At 45.4% G+C, this 22276-nt stretch overlaps 1 protein-coding gene across 1 annotated transcript in view; it reads left to right on the forward strand.

Moving 5' to 3' along the window:
• The first annotated feature begins 8978 nt into the window (after positions 1 to 8978).
• Positions 8979 to 22276, forward strand: part of LOC123517456 (serine/arginine repetitive matrix protein 2-like) — a 153213-nt gene continuing 139915 nt past the window's right edge. The window contains 1 exon segment of the mRNA XM_045277522.1: positions 8979 to 9314. The gene's annotated coding sequence lies outside the window, so the exon portion shown is untranslated.

Consider the following 22276-nt stretch of genomic DNA (forward strand, 5'->3'; position numbering starts at 1 on the left):
AAGACATCATTATGGGCCCTGCGATCCTCTTAGTTACACCCGGAAGTGGAATTTGATGCTCTTTCTATGATACTGAATTCCCTAATTGATCTTGCTGAGTGGAAGCTTCATTATAATCTTAACCGTGACATCATACATGCACTCACTCTCTCTTTCGCTCTCTCTTTCTCTGTCTCTGTCTCTGCGTCTCTGTCTCCTCGTCTCTCTCTCTCTCTCTCTCTCTCTCTCTCTCTCTCTCTCTCTCTCTCTCTCTCTCTCTCTCTCTCTCTCTCTCTCTCTCTTGACCTTTCTTCTCCCGAGCTTTAATCTTCTCTAGTTCCTCCTCCCTTTCTCTATCTATCCTGCCACCTCCCTCTCTCTCTCTCTCTCTCTCTCTCTCTCTCTCTCTCTCTCTCTCTCTCTCTCTCTCTCTCTCTCTCTCTCTCTCTCTCTCTCTCTCTCTCTCTCTCTCTCTCTCTCTCTCTCTCTCTCTCTCTCTCATCTCAGTGTCCCGCAGTGCTAGCTTCCCTTCCCTTTCGTTTCTCCATCCCCCTTTTCTCTCTTTTTCATGTCTCCTTCCTTTCTGTTTTAGGTAATTTCTCGCTCTACTTGTTATCTTTCCCTCCTCCCTCATTGTTCTTACTTCCACCTCTTCCCCTCGCCCTTATTCTCTATCCTGTATTCCTCCTCTTCTCTCTGTTATAAGCTAGCCTCCTTATCATCACTCTCTCTCCCTCTCTTCTTCCATCTCTCCCTCATTATCTTACTCTCTTATCCCTTTCTCCATCTTTTACTCTCTCTTACCACCACCATCACGACTATCACCCCCACCACCAGACAGCAAACATTCACCGTCAGTATCACCTGCCCGCATGTCCCAAGAGTAGTCTATACTTTCACCAGCCACAGTGGCATATTGATTCCCAGTTACATGCTCGCTAGACTTCTCACAGCCTCAGCCAGCCTCACCCAGCCTTACCTAACCTTAACCTCTTCAGTACTTGGACGCATTTTTACCATGAGTTTTGTGTACGATTAGACCATTTTATTGACATTAGGAAAAGTTTATAGAGGTCAGAAGATTAATGGCCAGAGTCTTCACTATTTTAATCCCCATATAAGTTTCTAGAGCTGTATAAAACCACCAAATAGTAAGCAGAATGTATATGGAAACGCGCCATGGTACTGAATGGGTCAACCAGCCTTGCCTATCGCCCTTCCTCCCTCCTCGCTTCGTGCTTGTATCTTAAGGGGCCCCAAAGAGTAACAGGGACTTATAACACCTGATTGGGCCCTAAAACTAGCTAGAATCACCCCGAAACGATCTTACAGGTAACTCTTCTTCGTTTTCCTTGTGTTTTTGTTTTAAGGCAAAGAGAGAAAGATAAAGAGACATATAGGGCCTTACAATACCTGAATATGCCTCAAACTTCACTTTAACCTCTTCCTCATCTCTATCCTACAAAAGAAAAGGAAGTAACAGAGAAGGAGAGATAAGAGGGGTGGATCACTATATCTTACTGTGTGTGTGTGTATTAAGGCAGCGAAAGATAGAGAAAAAGACAGATAAGGCTTTACAATACCAGAATATGCTTTACACCTAGTCACTTTACCTCTCCTCTGTCCTATAAATGTAAGGGAGTGAGAGAGAGAGAGATAGGAAATGGAGGGACCGGCTCACTGTACCTTACTGTGTGTTTATAAAGGCAGCGAGAGACAGAGAAAAAGACAGATAGGACTTTACAATACTTGAATATGTCTTAAACCTAGTCACTGTAGCTCTCCTTCTCTATCCTATAAATATAAGGAAGTTAGAGAGAGAGAGAGAGAGGAAGGGAAGGGAAGGGCCGGCTCACTATACTCTTAATGTGCCCGAAGCTCCGAGCCTCTCATGCATATTCTATTGGGTAGCTTATGGGATCAGAGTAGTCCTGTATAGTGTCTGTTTTCCTGGGAACGTAGCGGAGATGACACGCCTTACCTGCTGCTACGGGGTGCTCATGGTGGTGGTGGTGGTGGTGGTGGTGGGTGGAGTGGCTGTGATGTATAGTGGTACTGGTTAAATGGTAGCAGGGAATAAGGGTTGCTGTTGTTGTTATGGTGGTGGTGGGGGTGATGGTGATGGTGTTGGTGGTGGTGGTGGTGGTAGAGGTGGTGGTGATTGTTGTTGTTCTTCTTGCTGCCTTTCTTAGTAGTGACAATGGTGGTGGTTAATTCAAACACACCTTTCTACACCTTCTAAGCCTTTCTACGGTATGTCTGTTTGTCCACGCCACGCCTTATCCTGGCCACCGTCATTCTGTAGGTAGCAGGTGAAAGTCTCAGTCTCCTTATGCGCTGCTCCATAACACTGACCACACACATACACACACACACACACACACACACACACACACACACACACACACACACACACACACACACACACACACACACACACACACACACACACACACACACACACACACACACTTGTATTTAGTTTCAAAATTCAACCTCTTACTTTCTTTTCCTTCCTCTCTCTCTCTCTCTCTCTCTCTCTCTCTCTCTCTCTCTCTCTCTCTCTCTCTCTCTCTCTCTCTCTCTCTCTCTCTCTCTCTCTCTCGCAATCATCATCATTATCAATTTTCACCAACAAGAATATGTCGGCTTATCGGACTGTCGAGACACACACACACACACACACACACACACACACACACACACACACACACAGCTGCCCTCCTGGTGTTCTCTATATTGTATTCTTATTGACTTTTAATTGGGTGTTGAAAGTGAGGCAGAGAGGAGCGTGTTGAGTGGCGCTTCGCTGTTGGAGGTGAATGCCCGCCTGCGCCTGCGCCTGGAGAGAGAGAGAGAGAGAGAGAGAGAGAGAGAGAGAGAGAGAGAGAGGTGTTCCTTTCCTGTTAGTTTCGCCGCTCCAAAGACGCGTCCTGATACATAGTAACGAGTTACGTCAGGCAGTCAGGCTTAAATATAGAACCGTGGCAATTTTAGAAAACGATATAATTGCAGGGAATGCTCAAGGAAAGAAGGAAAAGGGAGAGGGGAAGAGAAAGGTGAGATAGAATTTTTACTTTTTTTCCTCACAAGTCACGTGACAATCAGAGAGAAGACAAATGTGCTAGTAATAATACACAAACCAATCCTGTTAGCTGAAACTTTCTTGCGACGATGAAAGTAATGAGGACAATCTTTTTCTTCATATTGGCCAGAGCTGCTGAGAATGTGAAAAAAATAAATGGTGCAATGGGGAAAAATAACCGAAAAAAGACTAACATATGCCACCTTGCGATGCTTGGAAAGTGGAGATGAGGAGAAGTAGGAAGAGAAAGAATTAGAAGAGTCATACATGCGGCCACTTCCTGATGCTACGGAAATGAAGAAGATGAGGAAGAAAAAACGTTTATTCATCACCTAATTTCACAAGTACATAAAACTTAAATGAAGAAAAACAAGAGCAAAAAAATGGAAAAGAAAGAACGGAAGGAAGAAAGGGAAAACAAAAGAAGAAGAGGAGGAGGAAAAAGAAAAATAATGATTAATAGTAGTTACAACAAGTTCTATTAAAGAAGAGAGATGAACTTGCCCTTAAAAAGTAACGCTACATTCTTTAAAATAACACGTTTGAGTTCCGCATTCCCTCACTTACCCTGAATCAGAGAGAGAGAGAGAGAGAGAGAGAGAGAGAGAGAGAGAGAAAGAAGGAAGGTCGTGGCGTTAGCACATACAGTTCACGGCATCACCAGTAGTGCCACCGCCCTCTACAGTACAAGGGAGGAAAAAGTCCCAGTTAGCTAAGATGTTTTGCTTCTTTAGACGAGTGTTTACATCCGGAGGAGTTACGAGATTATAGTCATTTTAAGGTAATAGGAGAGAGCATACAAAAACATGCCCATTACTGTAGGTCTAAATTACATTACTTAGCTAATTGGTTAGAAAGTTGAGGTGCTCGAGACCTGCCTGACGAAATAACCCTTAATGTCCGTCCATTTGCATGTTTCCAGTCCTTGGGCGGCGGCTGTAGCGGAGGCGGCGGCGGTGGTGGTGGTGGTGGTGGTGCCTGTGGCGGTAGGGAAGGGAAAGGAAGGGAAAGGCACAGTGAAACTAGCCGATGGGCGAATGGAAAGGAGAAATTTAAGAGACTGCTGAGCACGTCAATCATGAAATTGTGTAATTAACGACCATGAATGCTGACCACTGCTACATGAGAGAGAGAGAGAGAGAGAGAGAGAGAGAGAGATGAAGCAGAAGAGGAGACCGATCAAAAAAATATCAAATATAAGATAAAAAAAAATACCTTCTTAACATATTTCCCTAGAGAAAAAATCAAAGAAACATGAAAAGTCAGTCACAATATTCCCTGGAGTGTCTAGCTAAGCCTATAATGTTTAACGTGTATAGCATTAGTACATAAACTCACTAAACTAACCATATATACAAGAGAAATTAAAAACTAAAGCTACCACTGGAAGAGAAACGTGTAAGAAAGCGATATTAGGAAGAAACACCGAGGACAGACAGACGGACAGACAGACAGACGGACAAGCTCTTCCCCGGCAGGAGTCTCCAACCGCCTCGCATAACCTGACCGACCACAACTCTCCGCGGCTTTCACTCCGAGGAGAAAACTCGGAGGAAGTGATGAGACTCGTTTCTACGCACTGTGGTCGACTCAAGCCAAGGGAACCTGACTCCCACGCCGCCTCCTTCAATACCTACTCCTGCTGCTGCTTCTGTTGCTTCTCGTGTTGGTAGGGCGTCAGTATCACTGGGTGGGGGTACGGTCTTAATGGAAGGGTGAGGCGGGGAGGGGCGGGGCTACATAGGGGCATAAGTCAGGGTACACAAAGGTTGGGTGTAATGATAGTGGTGTGCTGATTAATTCACTTTGTTTAGCCGTAGCATTGAGGTCATATGGTATTGCAATTATAGTAGTGTACAGGGTTATATTACTACTGCTTCTGCTACTACTACTACTACTACTACTACTACTACTACTACTACTACTACTACTACTACTACTACTACTGCTACTGCTACTGTTACTACTACTACTACTACTGTTACTGCTCCTGTTACTACTACTACTACTACTACTACTACTACTACTACTACTACCGTGATGCCATGCAAATAGACTAGATAAACGAATAAGTAGGAATAACAAGAATGTACAGTATGAGGCCACAATGCCACAATGCCACCATGCCACCACAACACCACACCACCACAACACCATACCACCACAACGCTACATCATCACCGCCTCTTCCACCCTTCCCTTGACCCGATAAAGATTTGTATACACCCATCCACTTTGTATTCACCACTCCACTTATCCACCACCTCCACATGATAGATGGATAGATAGATAGACGGATAGGCATCAACCACATAATAATACAATATATCACAGAACCATTACGAAGATTGACAGCTCAATATACGTAAAACCTTGAACGGCATCACACAGTCAATCAATAAACACACACACACACACACACACACACACACACACACACACACACACACACACACACACACACACACACAGTTAGAAGTCACTAAAAGGAAAAACAATGTACTTTTTTTTATTATTTTTCTCCTTCTCACCTTATGTCATAGCCTCACGTATCAAGCAGTGCAAGTTGCTACGATAAGAACATAGAAAAAAAATAATAGTTGAGTCTGATTGAGTTTAGTTCCGTGATCCAAACAAAGGTGGAGTGCCGCAGGTGTTTCATCCCTTGTTGTTTCTTCTTGGTCGTGTCTTTCCCTCTAACCTTCAGACCGATATGGGGAGGAGAGCCAAGACCGTGAAGGAGAAGAAGGAAGGACTATCTTGTGATAACTCTACCACCACCACCACCACCATTACCACCGTAGCTTTAATAGAAAACAGACGTAAATCTGTTTTTTTTTCTCTCTCTCTCTTTCTAGACTTGAAACGGGAAGAGAATAGAGATAGTTGATGTAATAGGAAGATTTGCGTGTGTATGCTCTCTCTCTCTCTCTCTCTCTCTCTCTCTCTCTCTCTCTCTCTCTCTCTCTCTCTCTCTCTCTCTCTCTCTCTCTCTCTCTCTCTCTCTCTCTCTCTCTCTCTCCTCTGAAAAGGAGTTTTTAGCGTGAAATATTTCTGGCTGGCTAATCTTCTCTCGCAACACGTTTAGCTTCGATGAGTAAGGACGAAACGAGTAAAGACGGACGCACGCACGCAACTTCTGGAATACAAATGCTGCTTCTTGTCTGCATCCTCGTAAACCTCCATTGTGTTAAGGGGACGCCAAGGCTGCCGGGGAAAAACTGCGTAAATATTTTGTTAATTATTCTTTTTTGTGCATGTGTGTATATGTTTTTGTGATGGTATGAATGCATGCGTGTGTGTACTATGTGTGTGTGTGTGTGTGTGTGTGTGTGTGTGTGTGTGTGTGTGTGTGTGTGTGTGTGTTTACCTTGAATGAGGCGTTCCCTATATTTACTTCCGCCAGGTCGGTCGCTGGCTCAGTGCGTCGGTCGCCAGCCGTCATTACTCACCCCGTGACGCCACAGCAGCTCACTCACTGCTGCTGCTGCTGTTGCAATTACACGCAGCCTTGAAAACTCCCAATTGCATCTCCGGTAATAAAGGAGATGAAGAAAAAGAAAGAAAACACATCCTTCAATAAAAAAAAAAGAAGCATCAGCCTTGGTATCATGAGGGAGAGAGATGCATTTATACACAAGACATAAATCTCCGTTGTGGGAGAGTGTTTGGGCAACATCCGGGTGCTTGCTTGTCTTTGCTTGCTGCTACCAGGTGGAGCGAACACGGCATGGCTGGCTGACTGGTTGGTTGGTTGAGTGGGTGGCTAGTGGAAGCGACGGAATGTTGTGTAATGTTGTCCTCTAGGTCGTGAGGGACAAATAAAGGACAGGCAGGTGGATAGAATGATAGATTGTTGTTAGAGTGACTGTTTGATAGCTTGATTCATTGATTAACTTTCTAACGAATTAACTTAAGTCTTAGATTAATTTTTGTATTGACTATAACATTAATTTGACATTTACTGGACAAATACTGGATCCTTTAAAATGCCAAGTTAATAGACAAGTAGACCAATAAATATAGATGCATGCGCGAGTAGGACAATTCAGCTGTCATATGTGCTAACTATACGTAATTGAATGTCATACGCTGTGAATTTTGTGGTTCGTCATGTGTACTAACTAGGCGATGTGCAGTGCGTCTTTTGGATACAGAAGTGACTCTTTCGGGGCACTACTTGTATGAGGTTAGCAGGCATAGCAGGAAGAGAGAGAGAGAGAGAGAGAGAGAGAGAGAGAGAGAGAGAAAGATGTGGGTGGGTGGTCGTCATACATACAGACCAACTTGAAGGCGCCCACCCATCCGTTTATCCACGCAGCCTCCACCACATCTACCGCCACCACCACCACCACCACCACCACCACCACCACTTCCGCCGCCTCCACGGGACGCCGCTGCAATGGTCGTGACGGAAGGCGCGATCAACACACAATCGCATGGGAATCACGTGGGAAGCATTGGGTTAGAAGTCAATACTACCAGTACAGAAAGCTATACGTTGAAACACACTTGCGGAAATGCTAAAGCTTGATATGGAAACTTTTTATACGCCGGTGGAGAATGAAATGTTTAGTTAGTCAGTAAACATATCTGACCTACCTGCTCTGATAGTGTGTATAATTCACCACGGTCGCTTGCTGATCACCCAGCCGGTCTTCCCCATTACGGAGTGAGCTCAGAGCTGATAGACCGATCTTCGGGTAGGACTAAGACCACAAGACACTCCACACACCGGGAAAGCGAGGCCACAACCCCTCGAGTTACCTATTTACTGCTAGGTAAACAGGGCTACACATTAAGAGGCTTGCCCATTTGCCTCGCCGCTTCCTGGGACGCGAAACCGAGCCCTCTTGATTGTGAGTCGAGCGTGCTAACCACTTCACTACGCGGTGTGTGTGTGTGTGTGTGTGTGTGTGTGTGTGTGTGTGTGTGTGTGTGTGTGTGTGTGTCAACTTCATTGCGTGTTTGTATCAGTAAGTTTACTTTTAATGTTATTTTGTGTTGTTTATGATTTTTCTTTTTTTTAAGATGTCGTATTGGTTATATATTTTTTTTCATGGTTTAGATGTGAAATATTTCTTTTCATAATATACGTTTTTTCGTTTATCTAAATTTTTTCACCATTTATTTATTCCATTGGTTTACTTTTTTTTATGTACCTATGTGTGTGTGTGTGTGTGTGTGTGTGTGTGTGTGTGTGTGTGTGTGTGTGTGTGTTTAGCAGCATCAGGGGAAGGGCGGGGCCGTGAGCCAGGAAGGACACAGGGAGGGCGCCGGTGCTGCTGGAGGGGAGGAGAAGCAATGGAGGAAATACAAAAATGGGAGGCACGTAAAAAGGAAACAAAGAATCAGTGGAAGGAAATCAAGGAATCCCAAAACAAATGAGGCAGGACAGTAGGCAGGACGTAAGATAGGACGTGATGTAGGACGTGAGGCAGGCAGGATGGTGAAGCAAGGCAGGACGAACCAGAGAGCCTCACTAATACAACGCCCACCACTTCATAATCACCTCGCTTGCGCTGTGAATGACTCGCCACTGCCCATGATACATTTATACATATGGTGTCACCATGTTGTGTTTGGTAACCAGTGGTGCACCTCTGGCCGCTTTGGTGATTGCGGTGCACCAGCAGGTCCCCGAAGCAGGCACGAGCCGAGTGTCGGTGCCGCTGGCCAGGTGGTGCATTGAGGCCAGCGTACGGCAACCACCTCCTCTAACACCCAAGCCTCCGCCAGCTCTGCGTGTATCAGCCTGGCGATGTGCATCTAAGCCTAACGTTAAACATTGCAGTGTTGAGTCAGCCTCGCCGCCACATTTCATCGTGAACTCAATGGAAGTGCGTAAATCTGGTAAAAATCCCTGTGTTGAAATGGTGAATTGGCAACGCGTCGCCTCGTAGTGGTGGCGGCACAAGACCTCAACTCTCCAGCCCGACTCTCTCATCTCGGTGCGGCAGTGTGACGGTGGAAGTGACGTAAGGAGGGTGTGCGCTCCGCCTTCCCGGACTGCTGACTAGTGACAGTGGTGCCCGACCTCTGAGTTGATTCTTCCTGCCGCCTGGAGTGTAGGAAGGGATTATACCAAACACAGTCAGTGACTCTTAGTAATCCTTGAGTCTCAGTGAAAGAACTACAAAATCCAGCGAAAAAACAGTTGTTCAAAGTGAAGGAATACTCTGTGCTTTTTGCTGATGTCAAGTGGAAGGCGACCTACTCACCCGCTGGCCTGAACACTCTCCAGTCACAGGTAAGAATGCCACTGAGATGTGACAGGTGACAGCTGAGCCACGGAGGGAGGTGTACAGTGTGGTCCAGCACGTGTTGGGGAGGGGCGGGGCTGGCAGGTGACGCCCGGACAACAAACACGACAGTCCCGAGGGAGGCGCCCCGCTGGAATGGTCTCGGAAACAGGAAGCAGGGATAAAGTGATCAGGTGACAGGGAAACTATAAATAATGGAACGCTCCTTCACCTTGCCAGCCACTCCTCCCTTGGCTGATTCTGAGGCCGCGTGACGAATTCCTGCTCCTTCCTCTTTGACCTGTACGGGTGACCTTAACGCTCCAGTCTAGGACCCTGAACGACCCCCCATCCTCAGCGTTACCATGATTTGTTATGTTGCGTCTCCCACAAAGCATCGCCAGCATCACCACCATCATGAGCCCAAGTGGCCGTCTTGTTACCTGATTCACTCCGAGCACAGTGATTAATGTAAACTCTTCGTCCTAATATATATAGCATTAATCTCTGTTCCTCCCTCTTAGCCTGCGCAGTCTGTGGAAGCGTGAATACTCGCCGGGGAACAAACAGCTTTGCAATTATGTACGTCACCCGATCCAATTCAGAACCAGTGAATAGCGATTAACGTCCTTATATGTTTGCATTATGAGCAGCTTTAGAGAGAGTAACATTTAACTATATTATCACTGTCTGCACTGAGGTAACGATCAGGATGAACATACTGATGGGTCTTGAAATGTGAAGGGATAGGTAGTGTTGTGTTACTCTTGATGTGTTAAGGCATTGATTGCACTGATTTTGATACATCTCGTGGGTCTTTCTCTCATCTCTCCAGCCGCCAGGTCGCAGCCACCAGCAGGTTCCGAGACACGACACCCGGGTGGCCGCGCTTCACTCAGATATGCATGTCACCCAAAAACCTGCATTCAATTTACCGAGTATTCTTTGTGCAAACTGGAGCAAAAGGGACCTCATGTAGCGCTGCCATTTAGGAGCGAATAAGAGCGTATGCAGAGAGCCGGTGGGGCCTGGGGAGCATCTTGATGGCGCTGGTGGTGGTGGCTGTGGTGCACCGCTGTGGTTTTGAAGGAGGGAGGGAAGGAGGAAGACACGCACTCAGACAGGTGTGTCCGAACCCTTGGCCTTGCGACAGGAAGGAAGAGGGTGGTAGGGAGGGAAGGAGGAGCGACAATAGACGAGTAGCAACGACCATCAGCCGCTGCCGCCACACGTGGAAAGAATGGAAGAGAAAGCAACACACAATGAAGAATCTAATTAGAAGCACGAACTTTTACACACACACACACACACACACACACACACACACACACACACACACACACACACACACACACACACACACACACACACACACACACACACACACACACACCTTTCATGGCTTCATCACAATACTCACGTGATTATGTTTTGCATACGTACAGGCCAGGCCGCGGCAGCCGGAACAAGTAGCATGCCATTGTCTTGTAAGGTCCGTTTTCACTTCATGTTATCACCGAAAGAAAGTTCAAGGGAGGGGCAGAGAGATCTTTTTGAAAGTATGTTCGTGGAATCTATGATTTTCTCCAAGGTAATCATTAGAAAGGGTGTTCTGGGTCAGCCTCTTGCACACCTGTTAATTAAAGACCCTTTCTTAGACAGTACAGGTTTTAAAAAGAGGAGGCTCTTAATGTATTTTTTTTCTAAGTCAAGTAGTGACCTTCTGAATTACTCGCTTGTGCCTCTGCTCACTTCAAATCCTGACCACGTTTCCAAGAAGCAGATTGATAATAAGAAAAATGGAAACAAAACACCTTGTCTCAGAATATACAAGTCGTATTTCACTTCTACATGACTTAAAAACACGTAAGCTCCAAGAGAACCACAGGTATTTTCTTTTTTCAAACATGTTAATTCAGTTTGAACAGGATCTCAGGTTTTATATCCATTCTTGTCTAACACAATAAGTCAGCTTCAACACGAGGAGTCACCACATCGCGGGAGAAAAAGTTATGTCCCGGCCACTTTTTAGCATAAAGCGACCCAACACACGCGTATGGCATCGGAAGCCACCGAGACACCCCAAATCAGCATAGGTATGGCGGGTGGAGGGAGAAAAAAACATTGACAAAAACTCCTTGGTCGAGGTCGTAACATTAGTCTCCTGTCAGGTGGTCTGGTCGCGGCCCATTTTTTTGCTTGGCTCCCTTATCGTGCAGGTCAACTGGACGTATCTGGCACATCTCCCCATAGCCCTCCTCCACTCCACTCCACTCCACTACACTACACTCCAGCAGGGTTAGGCCACAGGCGGGACAGACAGCGTGCGTGTGGGAGTTACGTAGACTTTCTTATCGTTTCTCTTCCCCCAGTGTGCTACATTTTAACCTTGGACGTCTATAGCTTGTTCACCTTTATAAAATGTCCCGGCGCAAGTGTAATGTATGGTTTTGAAAGACGCTAATGAGAACACAAAGATTCATCAAGTTGTTGGAAGCTTTTATGTCTGTTAAGTTCTTGTTCAGTAAAGTTGTCTAGGATTGGTTAACTGAGGCGTCAAGTGTTATATTCGCATTAACCTGGGACGCATTTTTTACGAGTTTTGGGGTACGATTAGACGATTTTATTTACCCTAGCAATGTTCTATAGAGGTCAAAAGCTTAATGCTACAGTCTTCACTATTTCAATCCCCATATGAGTATCTGAAGCTGTATAAAATCGCCAAATAGTAACCAGAATGAATATGAAAACGTGTCAGGGTACTGAAGGGATTAAGAGTCGAAGTAAGAGTTCTGTATGCATCGTATTGGCAGAGAAAAGTCTGCTATCGTCTCTCTTCTGTTCTTTCTCAATATGTTATTCGGGTACAGAACATTTGGTAATAGAAAGTGAAGGAGCGTAATTTATCATTCCAAATGTAGTTCTGAGAAACTCGATCGTTTTTTTTTTTTTTTTTACTTAATTTCTTTAACCTCACACCGAAGCACAATAGAAAACGTAATGGTAGAAAGTAATGGAAAGGATAGAAAACAGAGAAACGAAACTGATATTCCTAAACATAATTATTCAAAGGGGATACTAAACATTTTTTTTTTCTCTTTCTCTTCCCTTCACCTCAACAGAAAACGAAGTAATTGAATCATATAAGCGACCACATACCTACGCACTTACATTTCACTCTAAATTTACATCATGCACCAGTCATTTCCGTACTTTCTAATGCTTCCTACCTGCGTTCCTCGTGTCCAGTCGCTTTGTATTCGCCTGAGCCTCGTGAGGAGAGCCAAGGGGAGGAAGGAGGCGTGGCCGGCGGAGTGGTGTGTGGTCAGGTGTGACACGCATACCTGGCGTAATAGAATACCTGTTGGGAAGATTACAGAAATACTAAATTGGACATTGATGAATTCATGGCTTATACGAGAAAAAATAAGGTTTTGTAGGATTTATCTGAGAGAGAGAGAGAGAGAGAGAGAGAGAGAGAGAGAGAGAGAGAGAGAGACCAGAAATAAGAGGCTGTGGGGGCGTTGCTGAGGCAGGTAGAGGATAAAGGATAAGAACGATTGCATCTTAAGTACAGTAGGATGTATTTCAGAGAGAGAGAGAGAGAGAGAGAGTCTGAGTCTAAGATATCACAATAAGAATAGCATTTCATAGCGTTTTTCTTAATTTTTAGGCTTATAAGAGAGAGAGAGAGAGACTAAAATTTCACCAGAGACATCAGAAGTCCTTGCGCTGTGGTTGGCCTTTTAGTCCAGCGGGGAGGTCGACGTCCTTACCTTTGAATCCCCGTCAACCAACACCAGTCAAGGTTTGGACGTCCTGGGTAACACATTAGGGACAATATGTAAGTATCCCAGTGGCTCCAGGAACACCCTTAATCAGCGGCCATTAGTCAACGCTCGTGTCATTATAATTGGATGACCCCCATTGATCTCTCCCTCTGCACCAGTAATTTCCGTCAGAATCTCTTGTTGGCCCATATTCTGAAACACTTCCGCGCTGCACCTTCGCTAGTATTTTCAAAGACCTCTGTTTGAAGTGACATGGGGTTTTTAAGGATATTTCTGCAATTCTAGTAACATGTTAAAAAATTTTCTGCATTATTAACAGGACAAATACTCTTTAGAACTCAGCTAATCGTCCATCTCCGTCACCGGTGTCGTGGATCATTTTTCTCTTCCCCAAAAGTTCTCCTCACTAATACTGCCTTTCCTCACTGCGCTGTAAGGCCTCGGGATCAAAGGTTGTGCTGGGAGAGAGGTCGAGATTCTCAGGGCTTCCATGTACGGAGGCTGAGCATTCTTCTCCGGGAATACAAACACCGCAGTCAAATATTTGGTCGAGTCTTGGCGGCGTGATGTTAGTGCCCCGCCCTCTCCTCTCACTCAGTTCCTTCCATGTGATACTTGTTTATTGTATTTGTCCTGGGAAGAAACGCCTGGCGAGGGCTTGGGTAGGTGGGTATGTGTGTCTTCCGAGGCCGTATGATAGATAGAATAGATTGATACTAAGACACGTTAGCTTAGAAAAATACATGTGGGAGATAAAAATAAAGAAAACAAATAAACCCGACTCACTAATTCTATGCTAAACTTAACCATCTTAAAACAAAGTAACCTCCATCTATATTAGGTCAAAATAAATCAAACACTTTTAATAGTATAACGAAAAAACGTATTACTGGAGGTCTCAAGTTGAATAGAAAACGAGGAACAGATCTCGGGGCTTGAGAAAATGGAAAGAGAGAGAGAGAGAGAGGAGAGAGTGAAGAAGGGAGGGAGGTGTGAGTTAGACGCGGTTGGCAATGGGAGCTTCCTCAGGGGACAGGCTGGAATCGCCCCCCCGCTGTGTAGCAAATGTGATAAGATGTCCGTGTCTCGCTGCGTTGTGTTTTATCCCACGAGTGAAGGCCAGAAATTTTATGTCGTGTCGTTATCTTGGTTTCAAAGAGTTAGTGACTTGCTATCGTTTGGATCTGACGTGTTTTATATTTCTCTTCTCTCTCTCTCTCTCTCTCTCTCTCTCTCTCTCTCTCTCTCTCTCTCTCTCTCTCTCTCTCTCTCTCTCTCTCTCTCTCTCTCTCTCTCTTATCATTACTGTTGTTATTATTGTCGTTAGCAGTGGTGGTGGTGATGGTGGTGGTAGGTTTAACTGGCATATATATTTCTTTTAGGTTATTTTAGCTACATCTTAATATTTCTCTTAAACCTATTCTCTCTCTCTCTCTCTCTCTCTCTCTCTCTCTCTCTCTCTCTCTCTCTCTCTCTCTCTCTCTCTCTCTCTCTCTCTCTCTCTCTCTCTCTCTCTCTCTCTTATAGCCTTTGCATAAAAAGTCGCCATGCACAGAGGAAAAGAGTGCTGGGCGGCAGGCTGTCTGGTGGCGCAAGGCATTACAGATTAGCCCAGCCTTAGTGTGGAGTTCCCCGACACTCGTCTGGGCACAGCTGGTGGTAGAGCAGGAAAATAAGGAACGTTGTATTACACCTTGAGCTTCTCTTGCCCAACTGTTATCTTCCATCTTTCCTTTAGTGTTTTCTTAGTCTTTATCTCTCTCTCGTTTATTCATGTCGCTCTGGCTCTTCTCCATTCTTTTATATTTTTCTTGGGTGTGTTTTTTTTTTCTTCCTTGCTTAGTTCTCTTCTTTTCCTGTTCTCTTTTTTTAATTTTCCAAGTCTTTTGTTTCTCATCTTAACGTTATCCTCTTAGCAGTGAATAGTTTTTACTCATCTCTGTTCTCCTAACTCTTCTAAACCTCATCATACACGTCATTTCTCCTTCCAAATATCCATTATCTTCATTTACACTTACTCTTTTCCACCTTCACCCCGAGGCAACACTCGCTGACTTTTTCCCCTTCCTTCCTCCCTCCGTCCCTCCGTCCATCCTCCGTGCCATCATCTGCATCCTATCTCTCAAGGTTACGTTTAATCCCACCAATGGCGTGCCCGGAGCGCCGCCTGAGGGTAAAGGCTCCTTCAAGCTTCAATGCAGAACCAGCACTCAGATCCGCCACTTTTTTTTATCTTCATAATTCTAGCACAGCGTTCCAGTAATCAGCCGCATCAAACGCACTTTATACCCTCTTGATTCTACCAGCGGCCACTTCTGCGCGGTCCTTGAAGCAGCAAAGTACAGGTTTTGCTATTATAGTGACGGGGAACTTGGCAGGATAGCAGGGCCGGTATAGACAGGGTGGTTAGAGGAGGCGGCGGTGGTGGTAGTGGTGAGAGTGATTATGGTAGCGAGAGGAGGAAGGAAGGAAGGACTGAAAGATAGGTGGTAGTTGTAGTATAGTGGTGGAGTGGAGAGATGACATTGAGATTTTGTTGTGTGATGTAGAGGAGGAGGAGGAGGAGGAGGAGAAGGAAGTAGAATGGTGGAAAGAACCTTATATTTTTAACGTACAGAAAAAGAGGAAGAAAAGAATGTTACAGTAGAATAGTGGAGAGAGAGAGAAAATGAAAAAAAATGTAAGAAACGGAGAAGGAAGGACAAAAGAAGAAACACAGAGAGAAAAACAGACATAAAGGAGAGAAGAAAGAAAAGAACAAAGAAAGGGAGGAAAAGACATATATAGAAGAAAGGAAAGTTACTGTAAAATGGCGGAGAGCGAAAAGGGGGGAAAAAAACAAGAAACGGAGAAGGAAGGACAAAAAGAAAGGAGAAAAAAAAAAGAAGAAAGATAGGAAGCAATAGACATATATAGAAGAAAAAAAAAGACGAATGGAACTGATACGGAGGCGAGAGAGAAAGAAAGATAGAGAAAGAGAAAGGGGTGTGGAAGAAAGGGGGAGGCGATGGGGTGTGGCTTAGGTGACACGGCGGGATGGGCTTAACTTAACGGAGGCTTGGGCGGAGATGGGTAATAGGTTGACGACACTGTGATGGGCGTTAGCGATAAGACGGTGATGGGAACCTGGTGCTTTATTCTATGGCTTGTACGTGAGAGAGGAGGTGGAAGTGGAGGTGGAGGTGGGGGTGTGTATGGGTGATGAGTAAAGGTAGGTAGCTGGGTGGGGAAGGGAAGGAGGGATGGGATATGGGCGTGAAAATGTGTAGTGGGAGATTGTAAAAAAAGGAGATGGTGGTGGTTGTATGTGTGTGTGTGTGTGTGTTCACTTTGATCTGCTGCAGTCTCTGACGAGACAGCCAGACGTTACCCTACGGAACGAGCTCAGAGCTCATTATTTCCGATCTTCGGATAGGCCTGAGACCAGGCACACACCACACACCGGGACAACAAGGTCACAACTCCTCGATTTACATCCCGTACCTACTCACTGCTAGGTGAACAGGGGCTACATGTGAAAGGAGACACACACAAATATCTCCACCCGGCCGGGGAATCGAACCCCGGTCCTCTGGCTTGTGAAGCCAGCGCTGTGTGTGTGTGTGTGTGTGTGTGTGTGTGTGTGTGTGTGTGTGTGTGTGTGTGTGCGTGCAGTCGGGAATATGGTTTTGATAGTGTTACTAGCGGTGGTGGTGGAGGAGAAAGATATGAAGTAGTAGTAGTAGTAGTAGTAGTAGTAGTAGTAGTAGTAGCAGCAGTAATAGTAGTAGTAGTAGCAGTAGTAGCAGCAGCAGCAGTAGTAGTATAGTAGTAGCAATAGTAGTAGTAGTAGTAGTAGCAGTAGTAGTAGTAGTAGTAGTAGTAGTAGTAGTAGCAGCAGCAGTAACAGCAGCAGCAGCAGCAGCAGCAGCAGCAGCAGTAGTAGTAGTAGTAATAGTAGTTGTAGTAGTAGTAGTAGTAGTAATAGTAAAAAAAAAAACGAGCAGCTGGTAGTAATAGTGGTACCGGTGCAGACTGACTATAGCAACGCATCATGGTGGCGGTGATGGCGATGGTGGATGGGTGGTGGGGAGGGACTAGAGGGAGCTAAGTAGAGAGAGAGAGAGAGAGAGAGAGAGAGAGAGGGGATTGAGCAGGTGTATACGTACGAGTAGTGTAGGTTGTTGCTGCAGCCCTGCCTCTCTGCTACCCTGCCACCTTGCCACTCTGCCAACGCCCGCGGCCCACCAGCGGGATAAGTATCTGCTGGCTGCCTCGCTGGACTGACTGGCCAGCTCGACATCAAAGCGGCGTACAACTTTCTCTTGTCCTTAATTAACATCCGACACTAGATAGCGACGTGTGCGCGAGAAGATACCGCTGGGCCGACACATACTCCCATTACTAAGCTACGTAGAGAGAAAAAAGAGGAGAGATAGAGAATTAGAAGAGTAGTACCCCTTATTAAACTTCCAAAGAGATTAAGAAGGAAAATGATAGCGTGTCGGTCATTACTAAACTGTGTAGGAAAAAATAGAAGAGAAAGAGAGAGACAGAAGTAGAGTATGCTGTAGTTAGTCATTATTAAACTACGTAAGAAACTAAAATGAATACAACGAGAAGAAAGGAAGACAAGAACAGATACTTGTAATTACTGAAAAGATAAACCAAGGAATATTTTCACTTATATCCCAGGGTAACCAAAATCTTGCCTACATAAAGTGGATAAAAAGAATGAGTTGGTGGACAGGAGATGGACTGGGACTATTTATCACGCATGCGAGGTGATTAATTAGCGATTTTTTTCCTTTTTTTTTTTTAAGACACATTCACTAGGTCTGCCTCTTATAGTCAGAATTCGGGTATGCGTCCCACACTCTCTTTTATGAGCCGACAATCTATCACTTATCTCCTTCAGTACCATGACGGGTTTCCATATTCATTGTGCTTATTACTTGGTGATTTTATACAGCTTCAGTAACTTATGTAGAGGATTAGAATAGAGAAGACTCGGGTCATTAATCTTCTGACCTCCATATACCCTTTCTAATGTCAATAAAATGGTTTACTCGTACACAAATCTCAAGGTGAAAAATGTGTCTCAGATTGGAAGGGGTTAAGGAGAAGGTCACATATATGGACTTAGACAAGAGATCCAAATTAAACAACCAAGCCAAACCGAAGTAAAAATACGCAAACGAAAGCAAGCCAAACCAAACCTGGCCATATTCAATCAAACTTAATCTAACTCAGCAAAATTTAAAGCAGAGAAAAGGCTAAAAGACAGTGGAAGTAAATACAGCAAGTTGGCTTATCTCCTGCAAACGTGGCCGTATTCAACCAAACTTAACCTAACTCAACCAAATGTAAGACAGAGAAAAGGCTAAAAGACAGTGGAAGTAAATGCAGCAAGTTGGCTTCTCTCCTCCTGGCCACGACTGTACCACACTAAGCACTAATGTAGGTATTCAATCTTAACACATAATCCCCCCGTGTCATGTTCACCATTATGATTTACAAGCCCCCTTGAGAGGAAAGAAGTGCCGGCTTTGTTAGGTTAGTGAGATAGAGGGAGGGGTTGAGGGATGGTAGGAGGTGGAGAATCTGTTCATAAATTATACGTATTTATTTTTTTTCTCTCGTTCGCGTCTAGTGTAGAAGCTTAGTAATTATATTTTGTGGCCCCGAGAATATTGCGTTGCGTTGCGGTACAAGATACAAGAGCCGCCGACCGGTCACTGAGGGTATATTGCCTCCCCTTGCTGCTGCTGCTGCTGCTGCTGCTGATAATTATTGTGTGTGTGTGTGTGTGTGTGTGTGTGTGTGTGTGTGTGTGTGTGTGTGTGTTAACAATCTCCACTGCACTCAAGCGTTTATGCATTTAAGTAAAGGGGCAAAAAAGCACAGCAGCTTCTTCATATATTAACAGAAGTTCCATCATTTGTTGCCCAGGTGATGACAGTGATTATGAGCAGCATTTAGCCGGTTTGTTTTGAAGATCCACTGTGTTATTTGCCGTGCGCTGCATTGTTCGTTTTCTTACCCCTTGTTTCCTGCTTCACTCCTGACCATGTCCTCTGGCAGGCAAAGAAAACGCCTCGCAGAAGAATAGAACCAGTGGAGGCATCGATCTTGGTAAACGTTCAAACATCTTACCTTCAAAAATAAAGTAAATTCCGCGTTCGGTGTTTTCTGGCGTTGAGTTTCCTGCAAGCAATTATCAAGAGTGGCCGGCGCGGCAGGCACGCTCGGCCGTCGCGGGAAGAGCGATGATGCTGCTGTTGACCCCAGATAAGTGAAGCAGCGCTCAGAGTTCCCGAGATGCCACGTCCTCTCAGCCTGCCGGACGGGGGCCGTGGGAACGAGGGAACGCGGCCTCCAACTGGGGTCTTTGTGCCGAGAAGTGTTTTTTTCTCTCTCTCCCTCTCCACTATCAATATTCCTGCGTGAAAAATAATAGTTAGGGATGTTAAAGTGTGTCACTGAAGCTTGAAACTCAATGCATTAGACACAATCAGGTGTTTTTAATTTGTTTTTCAATATTCCTACTAAAAACGTAATAGTTAAAGATATTATACTCGTAGTGTCAAAGAAGCTGGAAGGAAAATTAAAGCGTAAGAGACAATTAAGTATTTTGTATTTACTTTTGAATATTACGTGAAGATAAAAAGCAAAGAGACTAAAACTGAAATCCGTAGCAGGTGCGTCGAAGAAGCTGGAGAATCAAGGCACACAATGTTTCTTATTTTACTTTGCATGACCTCAGTGAGTCACCCTTAAAAATTACTTCCTTTCTTCTCATAATCTTCATCCTCCTCATCCTCGTCTTCCTCTTCCTCCCTACTCTCCCTTCCCTCCTACCCACACTTCCTCCCTTTCTTTCTTCCTCTCCTCTGCTCGGGCAATAACCGGAAGTCTTTGTTTTCTGGGTTGAATAATCGCCGAGGAGGAAAGAAGTCATTGTGGAGGCGCCTCTTGAGACAAAGTGCGTCCTCGTAGACAGAAAAGTATAATTGCTGTGTTGAAACAAGGCATGTAAGCAGACTGGTAGATCATGAATACCTCGCACGCTCATTCCCCTCCTCCTCCTGGCAGTGTCCTTGATGAGGTGAAGAGTGAGTGCGTCTTAATGAAGGATGTGTGTGGTATTGGTATGATGAAATGAGGCTTATTAGATTCCTGTTAGATCATATAGTCTTCATACATTCATTTTGATAATAATGTGTTATCAATAAGATGAAAAGTTACAGTGTGTTGTAATGAGACTTGTGTGTTGTATTGGTGTGTTGCAATGTGGTTTGTGGGGTTGTAAAGGCCTCAGCCGCCTCCTCTATTCCTCGCTCTGTGTCCTTCGGTAACATTAAAACATTATAATTGATGTGTCGCAACAAGATACGTGGTGGGACTGCAGGATTATTACTGCCGGCGGTAAGACTCTCCTCGCTATAAGTAGAAAATAATTGCCGTGATGCAACAGGACGAGTAGATGCGGACTCCGGAGTTGCTGTGTTTTAGTGATGGCTCCTCGTGTTATTTTTTCCCCTACTCGATAATTAGAATTTAATGAAGATGGACTTTCCAGGTCTCCGCCTCACCCTGAAGTGCTGCCGTGCTGCCTCTGAGGTCCTTGCTCTTGAGAGGTCGAGATCTCATTAGTCTTTTTTCCTCAACCATGTATTTGGTTAATGTTTTGGAGATGCGTGTGATGATTGTCACTTCGCGTGATGAAGTATGCCAGCTTGTAAACTGCCTGCTTCCTCCCCACCAGCACTTTTAGGGGGAAAACCTCCCACTGCAGAACAAATAGCAGCAGTGGGAGCGCGACCCTGTCACTTGCAGCAGGAGTGAGCGGCGAAAAGTGGATGTCCACCAGTGTTGTTGCATCCTCCTGCCCAGAGGCTCGGCAGCCACCACCACCAACGCTAACAGTCTCAAAGAACATATTATAGGAGTTGTAAATCTGCAGCGAAATAAAGCCTCCGTCCAAAGTGCATATTCTCATGATCCCAGGATGAATTCCTTAAGATAAATTAGTTTTTCATATCAGTGTGATCCACTCATCCTGCAAGGTCCAGTCTCAAGAATTCACTATACACCAGGATGAAACTTTGAGAAGCCACATCAGTGTGTCTGTTCGCTGGCTCATACTTAGCTTCAGTGTGCGCGGTGGCCTCCCGTGAGGCGTGGCGGGCATTGTGGCGTCCCTTGATTCTTGGTTAGCACCATGACTTTTGGTCCTGGTGGTAACGGACTCTCGTGGCCTGTGGGAGGTGAAAAAAGAAGTCCTGGCCGGAGTTCGTTGATCGGGAAGGCGCACACCACCCGGCATTAAGGGGACTTCCTGCTCTCGGGATAATGACGTTATGATCTCTGGCTGAGCAGGGCAACGCCCCGAGCTTTCTTGCGGACCGCTGGCTCCTGGCAGACTCCTCCCACTCCACCTGTCGCCGCCACTAACGCTCTACCGTCTTTTCACACTCCAGCACCAACCTCAGGCTGACCCACCAGCCGTCCCGTCCCTGGTGACTCCAACTCTAGGTAGTGATCTAGATTCCCTTCAGATCCTCACCGTCTTCCTTCCTGTGTCCGTTTCTCCTCACTCTGCCCCGTCATTATTGCCACCCGCCGCTCGCCTCCCGCCGGAGCTTGCCAGTTGAGACGCCTTAGCCTCAGCCTTATCATGTTTCTTGTATCTCTCGGCCCCATCCTCGCCCCCCGAGCGGTCACGACTCCTCAGTTCCCAGGCCGTCCGCTGCGGGCTGATAACCTATTGTCGCTTCATTATTTATTGCCTTCATCATCAAGAAAGTTGTTCGATTATTATTTTCCCAGCTAACAGTGTCCGTCTCAGGTAAAGCAGCCGAAAGTGTTGGTTACAGAATCTTGTTTGTCGTTCCGCTTCGCTGAGTGATTAATCGGTCTTCTGTAAATTAAACTGACAAGTGTATCTCATGAATTCGTAATGATTCAATTTAGTGGCGACTCCAAACCTAGACAGCAACGCAGAAATCGTTCCGTGTGACTTCACTTCATTTACTACTCTCGTGTGTCGGTGCAAGGCTCGCAACCCCGCTGTAACTGACGTGGCGACGCACTGGGCAGGCAGTGTGTGGGTCGATGGGTGCGGAGCAGGTGCCTGCCGCTGGGACGAGGAGTGGAGGTGACCTGAGAAGTAAAGTAGTTCAGACAAAGATTACCAG

The sequence above is a fragment of the Portunus trituberculatus genome, chromosome 42 (genome assembly GCF_017591435.1).
Source record: "Portunus trituberculatus isolate SZX2019 chromosome 42, ASM1759143v1, whole genome shotgun sequence".
NCBI lineage: Eukaryota > Metazoa > Arthropoda > Malacostraca > Decapoda > Portunidae > Portunus > Portunus trituberculatus.